The sequence below is a fragment of the Oncorhynchus mykiss genome, chromosome 30 (genome assembly GCF_013265735.2).
Source record: "Oncorhynchus mykiss isolate Arlee chromosome 30, USDA_OmykA_1.1, whole genome shotgun sequence".
In the NCBI taxonomy this organism is placed as follows: domain Eukaryota; kingdom Metazoa; phylum Chordata; class Actinopteri; order Salmoniformes; family Salmonidae; genus Oncorhynchus; species Oncorhynchus mykiss.
Genome location: NC_050570.1, coordinates 12,497,035 through 12,515,195, shown reverse-complemented (window position 1 = coordinate 12,515,195; position 18,161 = coordinate 12,497,035). Strand labels below are relative to the sequence as shown.

General features: G+C 44.5%; 1 pseudogene; it reads left to right on the top strand.

Moving 5' to 3' along the window:
• Positions 1 to 6,310, top strand: LOC110522740 (annotated as a pseudogene).
• The last annotated feature ends 11,851 nt before the right edge of the window (positions 6,311 to 18,161 follow it).

The following is an 18,161-nucleotide window of genomic DNA, read 5'->3' as shown; positions in this document are numbered from 1 at the left end:
ATGCCGCTGTTTGGCTGCTGTCAGCTGGTTGTGGGGTTGTGGGTTGGGGTCAGGGAAAGAGCCGGTGGTGAGCAGATGAAGCATGCCCAGGCTCCTCTGATCCCTCACCGGCCCTTCATAGTGTGTGGAACGCCCCCCGGCCCTTCATCATGGTGTGGAACGCCCCCATGGAGTCCTGCCGCCTTCATTATAAGGTGGACCTGGACCTCAGTGTCATCGATATCGTGGCAAACCTCAACGAGACCCAATGTCACCATCTTCTACCACAGCCACCTGGGCTATTACCCTTATTAAGCCAGCTCTGGGGACCCCATCAATGGGGGCCTGCCCCAGAACCAGAGCCTGTCCAAGCACCTGAGCAAGACCAGGGCTGACAGTGACAAGCTCATCCTCCACAAGGAGGCCTGGGTGTCATTGACTGGGAGAACTGGAGGCCCAGTGGGTGCGCAACTGGGGCTCCAAGGAGCAGATCCGAAAGCTCCATCTAGGCTGGCCTGAGATCAAGGTGGAGAAGGAGGTCAAGGAGGCTGGACAGGCCTTCATTCCATTCCTTTACTTAGATTTGTGTGTATTAGCTAGTTGTAGTGGAATTGTTAGATTACTTGTTAGATATTGCTGCACTGTCGGAACTAGAAGCACAAGCATTTCACTACACTTGCAATAACATCTGCTAACCATGTGTATGTGACCAAGAAAATTTGATTTGGTTTGATTTTATTTGATGAACAACACTCTACTGTTAGACGAAAGCTGACGACCTGACGGCCTCTGGGGCTTCAAACTGTTCCCTGACCTCAAAAACTAAGGTGTCAAGACACACTTGCATCGCTGCAAGAGTGAATGTCTAACGTGGAGCACATCCATAATGACCACCTGGTGTGGCTTTGAAGTGAGAGCACAGTCCTCTACCCTTCCGTGTCCCTACTACGAACTCAAGTCCACGGCCAACACCATCAAGTTCGTTCACTACCCAGTCAGAGGCCATGAGGATTGCGTCCATCACACACGCTGACTTCACCCCATGCCCGTGTTTGTCTACTACAGACTCTTCTATGCTTACACCTTCACGGTCCTCTCAGAGGTGAGAAGGATTACTAAACACTGGTGATATTGGGAAACTGATATCTTCCGTTGCTGTTGGTTCAAGAGCAAAAATAGTGGTTAGGACAAGGATAAATATTCCAACACATTTTCTTAAGTTAGCTATTTTTCTCATTGCGGTAAGTGTTTCATTGCCTGTCAGTCATTGTGATAAACTACCTAACCTCTGCATTTCTCTGTCAAGAAACTTGTCTCGTCTCCCCCCATGTTTTGCCCCCTAGTCAGTGTGGTGGATAAAAAGCTATTAATCAACTGAAGCTTCTAGAACTGTCACAGGTCTATGAATGGAATGCACAGTCTCAGCTACGAGACCTCAGATGACCTTTAATTGATTTACAACACCTAGGTGTTGTCCAGGAAAAAAACCTAGTCCCTAACCCCTAGGTAGGGTAGGTAAGTAAATCTGAAAGTACTGGATAGTTACTTATAAGCAATATAACATTTCACCTTGCCCTCTGATTGCCTGGGTGGGATATTACTTACCTATCTAAACCTTTAAGGTGTATAAAAGTGCCTATTGAGAGTAGCTGCTAGGGGCTGGTTCTAGACTGAGCCATGATGTCTATTCTGACATTCAGGGGTCAAGAGGTAAAACATAACAATGAAATATCAACGAATACTGGACACTGGAGCGGGAGCAAACATTGACCTCAACATACTCTGACTTGAGGGGAAGACTGAGTTTGGAGTGTTTTTTATTTTTATTTTATTTTTTATTTTTAATATTTTTTTAGAGGGAGGATCAGCTTCATATTGCGGAAAGAATGTTGCTTCCAATGTAATTGTCTGCATCATTTCCAATCCCCCATATTTTTTTGGTAAATATATATATCCATACACGCATGCATACAGCGCAGCTACTCGCCCACGCCCCCCCCCCCCCCCCCGAAGCTACTCGCCCACGCCTCCCCAGCATCTCCTTTACCCAAATCCAGATAGCAGATGTTCTGAAAGAGCTGCAAAACCTGGACCAATACAAATCAGCTGGGCTTGACAATCTGGACCCTCTATTTCTGAAACTGTCCGCCACCATTGTCGCAACCCCTATTACCAGCCTGTTCAACCTCTCTTTTGTATCGTCTGAGATCTGGTCTGGAAAGCTGTCGCTGTCATCCCCCTCTTCAAAGGGGGAGACACCCTGGACCCAAACTGTTACAGACCTATATCCATCCTGCCCTGCCTTTTTAAGATCTCTACGAAAGCCAAGTCAACAAACAGATCACTGACCATCTCAAATCCCACCGTACCTTCTCCGCTGTGCAATCCGGTTTCCGAGCCGGTCACGGGTGCACCTCAGCCACGCTCAAGGTACTAAACGATATCATAACCACCATCGATAAAATAGAGTACTGTGCAGCCGTCTTCATCGACCTGGCCAAGGCTTTCGACTGTCAATCACCATATTCTTATCGGCAGACTCAGTAGCCTCGGTTTTTCTAATGACTGCCTTGCCTGGTTCACCAACTACTTTGCAGACAGAGTTCAGTGTGTCAAATTGGAGGGCATGTTGTCCGGTCCTCTGGCAGTCTCTATGGGGGTACCACAGGGTTCAATTCTCGGGCCAACTCTTTTCTCTGTATATATCAATGATGTTGCTCTTGCTGTGGGCGATTCCCTGATCCACCTCTACGCAGACGACACCATTCTGTATACTTCTGGCCCTTCCTTGGACACTGTGCTATCTAACCTCCAAACAAGCTTCAATGCCATACAACACTCCTTCCATGGCCTCCAACTGCTCTTAAACGCCATTTAAAACCAAATGCATGCTTTTCAACCGTTCGCTGCCTGCACCCGCACGCCCGACTAGCATCACCACCCTGGATGGTTCCGACCTAGAATATGTGGACATCTATAAGTACCTAAGTGCAGGGCTAAACTGTAAACTCTCCTTCCAGACTCATATCAAACATCTCCAATCTAAAATCTAATCTAGAGTCGGCTTTCTATTTCGCAACAAAGCCTCCTTCACTCACGCCGCAAAACTTACCCTAGTAAAACTGACTATCCTCGACTTCGGCGATGTCATCTACAAAATAGCTTCCAATACTCTATTCAGCAAACTGGATGCAGTTTATCACAGTGCCATCCGCTTTGTTACTAAAGCACCTTATACCACCCACCACTGCGACCTGTATACTCTAGACGGCTGGCCCCCGCTACATGTTCGTCGCCAGACCCACTGGCTCCAAGTCATCTACAAGTCTATGCTGGGTAAAGCTCCGCCTTATCTCAGTTCACTGGTCACGATGGCAACACCCACCCGTAGCATGCGCACCAGCAGGTGATCATCCCTAAAGCCAAAACCTCATTTGGCCGCCTTTCCTTCCAGTTCTCTGCTGCCTGCGACTGGAACGAATTGCAAAAATCTCTGAAGTTGGAGACTTTTATCTCCCTCACCAAATTTATACATCTGCTATCTGAGCAGCTAACCGATCGCTGCAGCTGTACATAGTCCATCGGTATATAGCCCACCCAATTTACCTACCTCATCGCCATACTGTTTTTATTTTATTTACTTTTCTGCTCTTTTGCACACCAGTATCTCTACCTGCACATGTTCATCTGATCATTTATCACTCCAGTGTTAATCTGCTAAATTGTAATTATTCACTCCTATGGCCTATTTATTGCCTACCTCCTCATGCCTTTTCCACACAATGTATATAGATTCTTTTTTTTCTACTATGTTATTGACTTGTTTATTGTTTACTCCATGTGTAACTCTGTGTTGTTGTCTGTTCACACTGCTATGCTTTATCTTGGCCAGGTTGCAGTTGCAAATGAGAACTTGTTCTCAACTAGTCTACCTGGTTAAATAAAGGTGAAATAAAATTTTAAAAAATACATATACACATATATACATACACATACCTATATAGACATACATCCTTTTTTAAAGAATATACCTTTGTTATTATTCCCGCAAACCCTTCCGATCCCCCAATTGGAGTAAACTAATAAACACTTTTACCTTCAATTTATACATCTTATACACATTTTACAGACAGTACTTTACAATAGTTCTCTCTTGTTTGTTCTTAGTCCTTCCTCTATTTCTGATGTCCATCCAGTTTGATTTCTATTTGTAACTATGCTATTTCACAAAAGTTCCGAACCTATATACATTTTACAGATCCCGTATGCTTTACATTGTTTATCTTGTTATTAGTCCCACCCTTCAGCTCCATTCAACCCCTCCCATCTATCTCTCAACATCATCCATTTCGGATTTCTATTCTATTCTATGTGTTTGGAGTGTTACACCTTCTCTTATATCTCTCCTAGAGTGACCTGGTCCACACTATTGGAGAGAGTGCAGCTCTTGGGGCGTTGGGAATGATATTTGGGGCTCCTCCGAAGATGCTCGAACTCAAAATGTTCCATAGAGTAGGGTTTCTTAATCCCGAATCCCTTGGATCCACAGCGGGGCACAGTTTTGTTACTTTCTGGCAACACGTGACTTCAACTAATCATCAAACCCAGATGTGAAAGTGCTGGTTAAGAAAAAAGTGTGCCTCTTTCTGTACTCCAGGGAGAAACCATGAAATGGAGAGTCATGAAACATGTGACCCATGCTTCAACGTTAAAGTATAGAAAATATAATTACAATGACATAATAATGTCTTGTTGCCTGCAGTAAGCAAGAGCAGCTAGTGTCTACAGGGTTCCATGACAGGACATGACATCAAGCACTTTCAACGTGGGATTCCCTTCCTAGCCAGTTCTCAGTGTCTCTTAAAATAGTATGTTTCAGCACAGTCATTGTGGTTTATGAGATTAGGAGCCTTGGAAATGGCCTGATTTATATCAGACAGACAGTGCTGTGGTGTTCTTTTCGAAAAGGATTTTGTGGGTCCTTTTGCATTCTGTTTACAAGAGGCGCATCAGTCATACATGAAGTGTGGATGTGGATTAATTTGAATTATATACAGATGTTGAATCTTAATTTGACCATTATTGTGGCAGAAAAATTATCCTGCAGCAACAGAATTTGAACATTTAGTCGGTGGTTAAGCTATTAGCTAGCCAAAATTAGGCTACATAAAAAGTGCAATATTGTTATTAGAACCGTGTGTTAGTGCAAGTTATCAGTGAATTTATGTAAATCATGAAGCTCATCTGCATTTCCTGCAGTGCAGGAAAATTCTCAGAAACGAAAGAGTGATCAAATTAAGATCCCACATCTGTACAGGGGGAAGGACTTAAGGGAGGAATTTTTCCACTATTTCAAATTCAAATGATGATATGTTTTTACCGAACTCATTCTGTGTATCAGATGGGACATTTCATAATTAAGCCTGGATTCCCTCTATTACCATTTTAAGAGGCAATGAATTAGAGAAGAAAAGAGAAGCGCATCAAAGGATAGTTAGTACAGATGTAGGATCTTAATTTGATTACTTTTTTGTTGCTGAGAATTTTCCTGCCCAGAGGAATTCCAAACTTGTAGTGTATTCAAGGTTTAAAAAGGCTTCTAAAGTGTATAATGTCTACTTTAAATGTCAGACTTGATATGCTCTAACTAAAAATATATCAGCCCCTACAAAAATGTAAATGAATTGCATCTTGTAGATGCAGGATTATTTTTCTGCTGTAGCAAACTGGATAAAATTAAGATCCTAGATCTGTACATGAAGTAATGAACATACTGTGGGTGACAGAAGGAAGGTTCATTCAACATAACTACTATTTCCATTTAACTGCAGACCTATTTTTAGCTATACTTACAGTGACACCTATACTTATGCTGTGAAGCATTATGTGTTTGTGTATCTGCCTGTCTACGTGTACCTCCAGAAAACTGCCTGGCCGTGAAGAAGTACATTGACTGCCCTTTTATGCTACAATGACATCAAAGTCACATCAGCAGCCAAGCTGTGCAGCCAAGACCTGTACAAGATGAATGGCAAGTGTGTGAGGAAGAGCTTCGACTCGGGGGCCTACCTCCGACCCCGCTTCTTCTACATTAGCAGAAACCCGGGCCCGCAGCTTCCACGTGAGCAGCCATCTTAACAACCACAACATCCTGGCCATGAAGCACAAGTTCACCTGCCAGTGCTACCAGGGCTGGACGGGGGTCTACTGTGAGATGCCCCAGATGCCACCCTTGCTAGGGGACATACTGGTCACCCTGGACCAGGGACTGCTGTCTGCTAGGGGACATACTGGTCATCCTGTCACTTCACTTCGCCGCAAATCAAATTAAATCAAATCAAATCAAAAGTAAAACAAGCAATAATAAAGCGAGTAAAGATAACTTGGCTATATACACAGGGTACCAGTACCGAGTTGATGTGCAGGGGTATGAGGTAATTGAGGTACACTCTTAGAAAAAAATATCTAGATCCTAAAAGGGTTCTTCGGTTGTTCCCATAGCATAACCCTTTGAATGTCCATTTTTGGTTCCAGGTGGAAACCCTTTTCAGTTTCATATAGAATCCCTTTCCAAAAGGGTTCTACCTGGAACCAAAAAGGATTCTTCCTGGAACCAAAAAGGATTCTTCCTGGAACCAAAAAAGTTTATCCTATGGGGACAGCCAATAAACCTTTTGGAACCCTTTATTCTATGAGTGTTGATACTGTATGTGCATATAACTAGGAATAAAGTGATATATAATAAACAGTAGCAGCAGCTTATGTGTAAATTCAGATTTAGCTATTTGGTTAAATATTAAACTAAATATTTAGCAGTCTTATGGCTTGGGGGTAGAAGCTGTTCGTGGTCCTGTTGGTTCCAGAGTTGGTGCATTGGTACCACTTGCCATGTGGTAGCAGAGAGAAAAGTCTATGCCTTGGGTGTCTGGACAATTTTTAGCGCCTTCCTCTGACACTGCCTGGTATAGGGGTCCTGGATGGCAGGAAGGTTGCCCCATGTGATGTACTGGGCCATTTGCACTACCATACCAGGCAGTGATGCAAACTGTCAGGATGCTCTCGATGGTGTAGCTTTAGAACCTTTTGAGGATCTGAGAACCCATGCCAAATCTTTTCAGTCTCCTGAAGGAGAATAGGTTTTGTCAAGCCCTCTTCACGACTGTCTTGGTGTGCTTGGACCATGTTAGTTTGTTGGTGATGTAGACACCAAGGAACTTGACGCTCTCAACCTGCTCCACTGCAGCCCCGACGATGAGAATGGGTGTGTGCTCGGTCCTCCTTTTTCTGTAGTCCACAATCATCTCCTTTGTCTTGATCAAGTTGAGGGAGAGGTTGTTGTCCTGGCACCACACAGCCAGGTCTCTGACCTCATTCCTATAGGACACCCTAGTCATAGACTGTTCTCTCTGCTACAGCACGGCAAGCGGTATCAGAGCGCAAAGTATATGTCCAAGAGGCTTCTAAACAGCTTCTACCCCCAAGCGATAAGACTGCTGAACATCTAGTCAAATGGCTACCCAGACTTTTTACATTGTCCCCCCCTCCTCTTTACACCACTGCTGCTCTCTGTTGTCATCTATGCATAGTCACTTTAATAACTCTACCTACATGTACATACTACCTCAACGGTATGCCCCTGTATATAGTCTCGCTATTGTTATTTTACTGCTGCTCTTTAATAAAAAAAAAATGCATTGTTCATTAGGGGCTCGTAAGTAAGCATTTCACTTTAAGGTCTAAACCTGTGGTATTCGGCGCATGTGGTTAATACAATTTTATTTGATTTAATAAAATGTTTAGTTCAGATAAATGGAGATGTTTAAATTAGACATCAAACTCGTGACAACGTCATTTTTAGGATGACAATAAAGAAGTGAAGATGACCCTTTGAGAAGATAGGTTACTCCTTGATAATCAACTTAACCGGTGCCTAACCGGTGACAAACCCTCTTTTTTCCTCATCAATCTACGCACAATACAAAGCCAAAACAGGTTTTCAGAATTTTTGCAAATGTATTGAAAATAAAAAACAGAAATAGCTTATTTACATAAGTATTCAGACCCTTTGCTATGAGATTTATAATTGAGCTCAGGTGCATCCTGTTTCGATTGATCATCTTTGAGATGTTTCTACAACTAGATTGGAGTAAACCTGTCGTGAATTCAATTGATTGGACATGATTTGTAAAGGCACACACTTGTCTATATAAGGTCCCACAGTTGACAGTGCATGTCAGACCAAAAACCTGCTCTAGAGCACTCAGGACCTCAGGCGAAGGTTCACCTTCCAACAAGACAATGACACTAAGCACACAGCCAAGACAGCCAAGACACATCTCTGGAGAGACCTGAAAATAGCTGTGCAGTGACACTCCCCATCCAACCTGACAGAGCTTGAGAGGATCTGCAGAGAAGAATGGGAGAAACTCCCCAAATACAGGTGTGCCAAGCTTGTAGCATCATACCCAAGAAGAGTCAAGGATGTAAATGCTGCCAAAGGCGCTTGTTTCAACAAAGTACTGAGTAAAGGGTCTGAATACTTATGTAGATGTGATATTTCTGTTTTTTATTTTTAATACATTTGCACACAACAACAAAAACGTTTTTGCATTGTTTGTAGATTGATGAGGGAAAAAAACATTTGAATCAATTTTAGAACAAGGCTGTAACGTAACAAAATGTGGAAAAAGTCACGGGTCTGAATACTTTCCGAATGCACTGTAACTCAAGTGAATCACACAGGCTTTGAACAAAATGCAGGGAAAAGGCTAAACAGGATTCTTGGGACATCCCAACTCTGATGTCAGCCCATTGAAGTTACATATTTTTACAGAAATGTTAATGAACTCAATTTTCTCATGATTGGCTGATCCCTCCTGATGACCTGGTTGGATATGACTCCAACAGGGCCACCAGGAGGGATCATTCGATGTAATTGGAGCACCCAGCAAGTTGAATACATTAAAATAGTGGAAACCCTCAATGGCGCTGCCTTTGCTAAAATGGCCTTTTGGCCACTATTATTCTCTATGATTTGAACAAAAACAAGGAGGTTGAACCCAGAGCCTCTGTGGGCTGGCCTGGGCAAGGAGTGTCTTTGCGCTAAATCCCGCCTACTCATATGACCCTGCTGCCCCAGAGTTAGAGAGGAAGTGAAAGTCACTTGCAAGTTAACATTACAGCCGCCAGAATCAAACACATTGCAGACTAAGCCAATAATCTAACCAACTTGTTTGCAGATAAACTGTCCTTGTGGCAGGGACAACAGAAACAAGCATAATGTTATGTTCTTGAATCTGAATCAACTCGACCGCAAAATAGAAAAATAAGTGAGAAAAAGACTGCTCATGGCCAATACAGAAACCGGATAAACATTGGAATTAATTTTGAATGGTGGAAGAGTGATGCCAAAATGGCCACCGTTCTACTGGACTGGTAGGTAGGTGTAGGATTGTGTTTTGGGCCTGCTAAGTTCGTTAGCTGCTGACCTTAGTGTGTTCAATGTTCAAGCTAACTCACATCTGTAATCAGACCGTTTTGCGCCGGGGCTGAGAGGAACATTTTCTATTTGACAGCTAATTTCCTGCAATTCTACACATTTTGCAATAGGGTGTTGAGAAATATTAGCAGTGTTTAATATGATATCTGAGTGAAACTGACTAACAAAATCAATTGAGGCCCACCGGCCGGTAATTCAACCATTATAACAAGTTTAGCTGGCAACTAATTTAGCAATTTTAAACATATTAGCTGACATGGGCTAATTCAAATCAAATCAAACGTTATTTGTCATATACGTACACATAATTAGCAAATGTTTTTGTGGTTGCAGCGACTGACATAACAAGAGAAAAACTGCTCATGCACAACCAAATTTCAAAATTGCACTTTGTGTATTCTACTATTCTAATTCTATCCCAACTGAGTAAATAAAAAGTGGGGAGGTGATCCGTGGGCCTTCAAAAAGGGTGACGTCAGTTACCCAATCCCTGATGTAGCTACACTGCTCAAACCCCACAAGATGCCCAATCCCTGATGTAGCTACACTGCTCAAACCCCACAAGATGCCCAATCCCTGATGTAGCTACACTGCTCAAACCCCACAAGATGCCCAATCCATGATGTAGCTACACTGCACAAACCCCACAAGATGCCCAATCCCTGATGTAGCTACACTGCTCAAACCCCACAAGATGCCCAATGCCTTTAATTCAACCAGCTAATGTTAAATAGCTAGTTGAAGCTTGATATGCAGATTGTTGACATTAGTGTGTTTGGTTTGTAGGATGGTTACATTAGCATGACCCATGTTACACTGATTACAACACAACACCACATCCTATGTAAAGTACCAGTCAAAAGTTTGGACACACCTACTCAATCAAGGGTATTTCTTTATTTTTACTATTTTCTACATTGTAGAATAATAGTGAAGACATCAAAACTATGAAATAACACATATGGAATCATGTACTAACCAAAAAAGTGTTAAAAAAGTAGCTAACTATATTTTAGATTTTAGATTCTTCAAAGTAGCCACCCTTTGCCTTGATGACAGCTTTGCACACTCTTGGCATACTCTCAACCAACTTCATGAAGAATGCTTTTCCAACAGCCTTGAAGGAGTTCCCACATATGCTCAGTGGCAACCCGTCATTCAGGGCAGTGCCCCACCATATTAACTATTAACTAGCAGTCATCATCATGAAAAAAGTTGACAATCTACTGGCAAATCCTTTTTAATCATTGTCATATGAAGAAACTTATCAGTTCTCATTGGCCATTGGACAAGGAATCATTGGCTAACTGCAACAATTGCAAAACAATAATTCGCCTGGTATTCAGTGGAGTGGCTGTGTGGTCTCTTTTCCTATGGTCTCTTTTCCTATTGGCCATGTTGTCAATGAAGCATGATTTGTGCTGCGCTCAAAATAACTGCTAACTCGGAACTGGAACATTTGACTTTAGTGTGTTCAAGACAACTGGCAACTCAGGAAAAATGAGCTACGACTGGTAAAATACGTTTTGAACTTTCATCCAACTCGGAATTGTAAATCGGGAACTCAGGCCTCTTTCTAGAGCGACCTGAAGATCACTGACGTCATCATGATTCAACTTTTTTTTATTTTCTCGAGTTCTCAGTAGTCTTGAAAGCACCATGAATCCAGAAAATGCCAGACTTTGATGACAAAGTTTGATGACAAAATTTGCCCACAAAGGACTGCCGCTCCACCTTCCTGTTCAACTGAACGCAGCACAACAAGGTGAGTCCTAAAATGGTCTATTTTCACCTCTTAATTTCACCTACTGTTCTGACTTGGTGGTGCACACGTGGTCTATAACCTGTTTTTGAGAAATGTAATCATCTAATATTGTAAGAGCTTTCATTGTCTGATCATATGCCCCCTTTATTTATGCTACGGTTCTAACTTTGTGTACAGGGAGAACACTGTAAGAACGGCCCATGTTCTGAAATCTGTCGCTGTACATTTCAAAAGTGCTGAACAAATAGTTAAATCAAATCAAATCACATTTTATTTGTCACATGCGCCGAGTACAACAGGTTACACACCTTACAGTAAAATGCTTTCTTACAAGCCCTCCTCAAAAATGCAGTAAAAAAAAGAAAAGAAATAAGAATAAGAAATAAAAGTAAAAAATAATTAAAGCAGTAAAATAACAACAGCGAGGCTACAGGGGTACCGTTACAGAGTCAATGTGCGGAGGCACCGGTTAGTCAAGGTAATTGAGGTAATATGCAGAGGTGGGACCAAGTCATTGTTTTACAAGTCACAAGTAAGTCTCAAGTCTTAGCACTCAAGTCCCAAGTCAAGTCCCAAGTCAAGACCAACAAGTCTCAAGTCTCAAGTCAAGTCTCAAGTCCTAAATTTTGAGTTTCGAGTCCTAAACGATTCATAATGTGCTCTTCACCAAATGGAATACCATTTCATATTTTTAACAAGAGTAATAGTTCGTATATTACAATTACGCAAATCATGAACGCTTTTAAAAATATATTTATTACTTTCCAAATAAACTTTATATTTCCATGGAAATACATGGGTAGTCATAAGAAAGATTCCCCCCTGTTTTTTGTTGATACAGCGTAGTCTTTATATCCGAAAATAATAATTTGGGGTATCATCTTTCCAAGGGCTCCATCTGAATCGCCGACGTTCCTCTGCACTGCCACGTGCAACTTTTTCTCAGCTGGCACAATTGGCTGCTGTCCGATTCAAACTGTAATCGGTTAAATGAAGAGTTGATGCGCTGCACACTTTTTTAATAGCATCATTTTAAATATTTGGGCTTGGGGAGGGTATCAAGTCAGTTCGAGTCAAAAGGCTCAAGTCCAAGTTAAGCCACGAGTCATTGGTGTTAAAGTCAAAGTCGAGTTGCAAGTCATCATATTTCCAAGTCATGTGACTCGAGTCCACACCTCTGGTAATATGTACATGCAGGTAGAGTTATTAAAGTGACTATGCATAGATAATAACAGAGAGTGGCAGCAGTTTATTTTGACTACGTCTGTCCTAGCTCGCTCATTAAGGTCATAATCAAAATTATGGATTGCCTCTTATCTGCTTGTCGTCCCCTTATGCCATAGTTTGCACATCTCAATTGTCCGTAGAAACCACATTTGTTTAAGCACGTCAGCACGTCAGCTATGTTTTTTTAAAGCCTGAATAAACTGTTTCACTGCCAGACAAGGCTCTGCTGATAGCCAGGTGTAGCAGTGGTAAGGTGTTGGGACTCTGCTGTTGGGACAGCTTTATGTAGGCCCTAACAGTTTGTGGGCACCGTTTGTCACCATTATAGTGCAATTAATGTATTGTTTAGTGTTGTGTGGTGTGGTGGCTTTGCTGGCATGAATTCCACCTTTTTTTTGTTTCCCCACCAAAATGTACATGCTAAAATCTCCACTGCATATGCTAAGCACTTGTTGGCTGCTTTTCCTTCACTCTGCGGTCCAACTCATCCCAAACCATCTCAATTGGGTTGAGGTCAGATGATGTGGAGGCCAGGTCATCTACTGCAGCACTCCCTCACTCTACTTCTTGGTCAAATAGCCCTTAAACAACCTGGAAGTATGTTTTGGGTCATTGTCCTGGTTAAAAACAAATTATAGTCCCACTGAGCGCAAACCAGATGAGATGGCGTATCGCTGCAGAATGCTGTGGTAGCCATGCTGGTTAAGTGTGTCTTGAATTCTAAATAAATCACACACAGTGTCACCAGCAAAGCACCCTCACACCATCACACCTCCTCCTCCATGCTTCACGGTGGGAACCACACATGTGGAGATCATTCGTTCACCTACTCTGCGTCTCACAAAGACACGGCGATTGGATGCAAAAATATCAAATTTGGACTCATCAGACCAAAGGACAGATTTCCACTGGTCTAATGTCAATTTCTTGGCCCAAGGAAATCTCTTATTATTATTGGTGTCCTTTTGTAGTGGTTTCTTTGCAGCCATTCGACCATGAAGGCCTGATTCACGCAGTCTCCTCTGAACAGTTGCTGTTGAGATGTGTCTGTTACTTGAACTCTGTGAAGCATTTATTTGGGCTACAATTAATTAATTATTTATTTGGGCTGGTAACTCAAAATAACTTATACTCTGCAACAGGTAACTCTGGGTCTTCCTTTCCTGTAACATTTGTGTGGGACGTGGCAACAGGATCATCATTCAAAGTTGTTGTGTGTGGCAAGTACTGGTCTCATTTTGTGATTTGCTGCGGCACCATGTAGGCGTTTTTCCTGGGAGCTGGTAGATAGTCTTAAATGACGGCACTCAAACAAATGCCCCAAAACACAGGGGAACTAAACAGTCCCGAACAACACACGTACACGGAAAACAGGGACTTACAGGCGTGCACAAGAGTACACATAAAACAATCCCGCACACCCAGCAGGCGGGCCGGCTGGATAATAAAGCCCAACTAATTAACCTAACTAAACACAGGTATAACTAATAAACAGGCAAGGGGGGGAAGAAAAGGATCAGTGGCAGCTAGTAGGCCGGTGACAACGACCGCGGAGCGCCACCCAAACAGGAAGGGGAGCCACCTTCGGTAGGAGTCGTGACACCCTATATATGTTTAAATAATATAATATTTGAGAACTAACAATCACCAAAATAAAAGCTAAACAGTCAGGGGGATTAGAAAAATATAAAAACAATGAATTTAGCAGTATAGATAGAACATAGCCATAGCAGAATATGTAGAATCACAGGAAATGTGCTTAAAAATTTCAACATTTTCTTGATGCTGCATGGCAAAATAAATAGAATTGCAGGAAAGGACCTTTAAAACTCCAAATATTTATCTCAGCTCCATGGAGAAATTTGCAGAATTGCAGGAAATTGACTTACAAAATGCAAAGATTTCTCAAACTTCCCTCTAGCCATTATTTGCTGAGATAATGAGTGGGCTGGACATGTCGAGAGATGAGTTCAGATTGGTCTGCCAAATAGCAGGCTTCTGTGTTAAGGTGCGTGAATGAGGACCCAAAAGCGAATTAACAAAACAGAGTATCTTTAATTACAAAACAAAACGTAGGCTCAGACGGACAGGCAGATTCCGACAGGACAGGACAAGGTTACAGGAACACGACGATGGTCTGGTTCAGGCATGAATGACACAAACAAACAAACAAGAATCCGACAAGGACAGGAGCAGAAACAGAGAGAGATATAGGGACCTAATCAGAGGGAAAAAAAGGAAACAGGTGGGGAACGGGGTGAATGGGTAGTTAGAGGAGACAAGGGACAGCTGGGGGAAAGCGGGGGAGAAAAGGTAACCTGACACGACCAGCAGAGGGAGACAGGGTGAAGGGAAAGGACAGAGACAAGACAACATGACAGTACATGACAGTACCCCCCCACTCACCGAGCGCCTCCTGGCGCACTCGAGGAGGAAACCTGGCGGCAACGGAGGAAATCCTCGATCAGCGCACGGTCCAGCACGTCCCGAGAGGGAACCCAACTCCTCTCCTCCGGACCGTACCCCTCCCAATCAACAAGGTACTGGTGACCACGGCCCCGAGGACGCATGTCCAAAATCCTGCGGACCCTGTAGATGGGTGCGCCCTCGACAAGGATGGGGGGGGGGGGGGGGAAGACGAGCGGGGGCGCGAAGAACGGGCTTAACACAAGAGACATGGAAGACCGGGTGGACGCGACGAAGGTATCGCGGAAGAAGAAGTCGAACTGCGACAGGATTAATGACCCGAGAAATACGGAACGGACCAATGAACCGCGGGGTCAACTTGCGAGACGCCGTCTTAAGGGGAAGGTTCTGAGTGGAGAGCCAAACTCTCTGACCGCGACAATATCTAGGACTCTTAGTTCTACGCTTATTAGCAGCCCTCACAGTCTGCGTCCTATAACGGCAAAGTGCAGACCTGACCCTCTTCCAGGTGCGCTCGCAACGTTGGACAAAAGCCTGAGCGGAGGGGACGCTGGACTCGGCGAACTGAGATGAGAACAGCGGAGGCTGGTACCCGAGGCTACTCTGAAAAGGAGATAGCCCGGTTGCAGACGAAGGAAGCGAGTTGTGGGCGTATTCTGCCCAGGGGAGCTGTTCTGACCAAGACGCAGGGTTGCGAAAAGAAAGACTGCGTAAGATGCGACCAATAGTCTGATTGGCCCGTTCTGCTTGACCGTTAGACTGGGGGTGAAAGCCGGAAGAGAGACTGACGGAAGCCCCAATCAAACGGCAAAACTCCCTCCAAAATTGAGACGTGAATTGCGGACCTCTGTCCGAAACGACGTCTGACGGAAGGCCATGAATTCTGAAAACATTCTCGATGATGATTTGTGCCGTCTCTTTAGCAGAAGGAAGCTTAGCAAGGGGAATGAAATGAGCCGCCTTAGAGAACCTATCGACAACCGTAAGAATAACAGTCTTCCCCGCTGACGAAGGCAGTCCGGTGACAAAATCTAAGGCGATGTGAGACCACGGTCGAGAGGGAATGGGAAGCGGCCTGAGACGGCCGGCAGGAGGGGAGTTACCGGACTTAGTCTGCGCGCAGACCGAACAAGCAGCCACGAAACGACGCGTGTCATGCTCCCGGGTGGGCCACCAAAAACGCTGGCGAATGGAAGCAAGCGTACCCCGAACGCCAGGGTGGCCGGCTAACTTGGCAGAGTGAGCCCACTGAAGAACGGCCAGACGAGTAGGAACGGGAACGAAAAGAAGGTTCCTAGGACAAGCGCGCGGCGACGGAGTGTGAGTGAGCGCTTGCTTTACCTGCCTCTCAATTCCCCAGACAGTCAACCCGACAACACGCCCCTCAGGGAGAATCCCCTCGGGGTCAGTGGAGGCTACTGAAGAACTGAAGAGACGAGATAAGGCATCAGGCTTGGTGTTCTTAGAGCCCGGACGATAAGAAATCACGAACTCGAAACGAGCGAAAAACAGCGCCCAACGCGCCTGACGCGCATTAAGTCGTTTGGCAGAACGGATGTACTCAAGGTTCCTATGGTCAGTCCAAACGACAAAAGGAACGGTCGCCCCCTCCAACCACTGTCGCCATTCGCCTAGGGCTAACCGGATGGCGAGCAGTTCGCGGTTTCCCACATCATAGTTACGTTCCGACGGGGACAGGCGATGAGAAAAATACGCGCATGGGTGGACCTTGTCGTCAGAGAGGGAGCGCTGAGAAAGAATGGCTCCCACGCCCACCTCTGACGCGTCAACCTCGACAACGAACTGTCTAGAGACGTCAGGTGTAACAAGGATAGGAGCGGATGTAAAACGATTCTTGAGGAGATCAAAAGCTCCCTGGGCGGAAACGGACCACTTAAAGCACGTCTTGACAGAAGTAAGGGCTGTGAGAGGAGCTGCCACCTGACCGAAATTTCGGATGAAACGACGATAGAAGTTCGCGAAGCCGAGAAAGCGCTGCAGCTCGACGCGTGACTTAGGAGCGGGCCAATCAATGACAGCTTGGACCTTAGCGGGATCCATCTTAATGCCTTCAGCGGAAATAACAGAACCGAGAAATGTGACGGAGGAGGCATGAAAAGTGCACTTCTCAGCCTTCACAAAAAGACAATTCTCTAAAAGGCGCTGGAGGACACGTCGAACGTGCTGAAGATGAATCTGGAGTGACGGTGAAAAAATCAGGATATCGTCAAGGTAAACGAAAACAAAGATGTTCAGCATGTCTCTCAGGACATCATTGACTAATGCCTGAAAGACAGCTGGAGCGTTAGCGAGGCCGAAAGGAAGAACCCGGTATTCAAAGTGCCCTAACGGAGTGTTAAACGCCGTCTTCCACTCGTCCCCCTCCCTGATGCGCACGAGATGGTAAGCGTTACGAAGGTCCAACTTAGTGAAAAACCTGGCTCCCTGCAGGATCTCGAAGGCTGAAGACATAAGAGGAAGCGGATAACGATTCTTAACTGTTATGTCATTCAGCCCTCGATAATCTATGCAGGGGCGCAGAGACCCGTCCTTCTTCTTGACAAAAAAAAACCCCGCTCCGGCGGGAGAGGAGGAGGGGACTATGGTACCGGCGTCAAGAGCTACAGACAAATAATCCTCGAGAGCCTTACGTTCGGGAGCCGACAGAGAGTATAGTCTACCCCGGGGGGGAGTGGTTCCCGGAAGGAGATCAATACTACAATCATACGACCGGTGTGGAGGAAGAGAGGTGGCCCTGGACCGACTGAACACCGTGCGCAGATCGTGATATTCCTCCGGCACCCCTGTCAAATCACCAGGCTCCTCCTGTGAAGAAGAAACAGAGGAAACAGGAGGGATAGCAGACATTAAACATTTCACATGACAAGAGACGTTCCAGGAGAGGATAGAATTACTAGACCAATTAATGGAAGGATTATGACAAACTAGCCAGGGATGGCCCAAAACAACAGGTGTAAAAGGTGAACGAAAAATCAAAAAAGAAATGGTTTCGCTATGATTACCAGAAACAGTGAGGGTTAAAGGTAGCGTCTCACGCTGAATCCTGGGGAGAGGACTACCATCCAGGGCGAACAAGGCCGTGGACTCCCTTAACTGTCTGAGAGGAATGTCATGTTCCCGAGCCCAGGTCTCGTCCATAAAACAGCCCTCCGCCCCAGAGTCTATTAAGGCACTGCAGGAAGCTGACGAACCGGTCCAGCGTAGATGGACCGACAAGGTAGTGCAGGATCTTGAAGGAGAGAC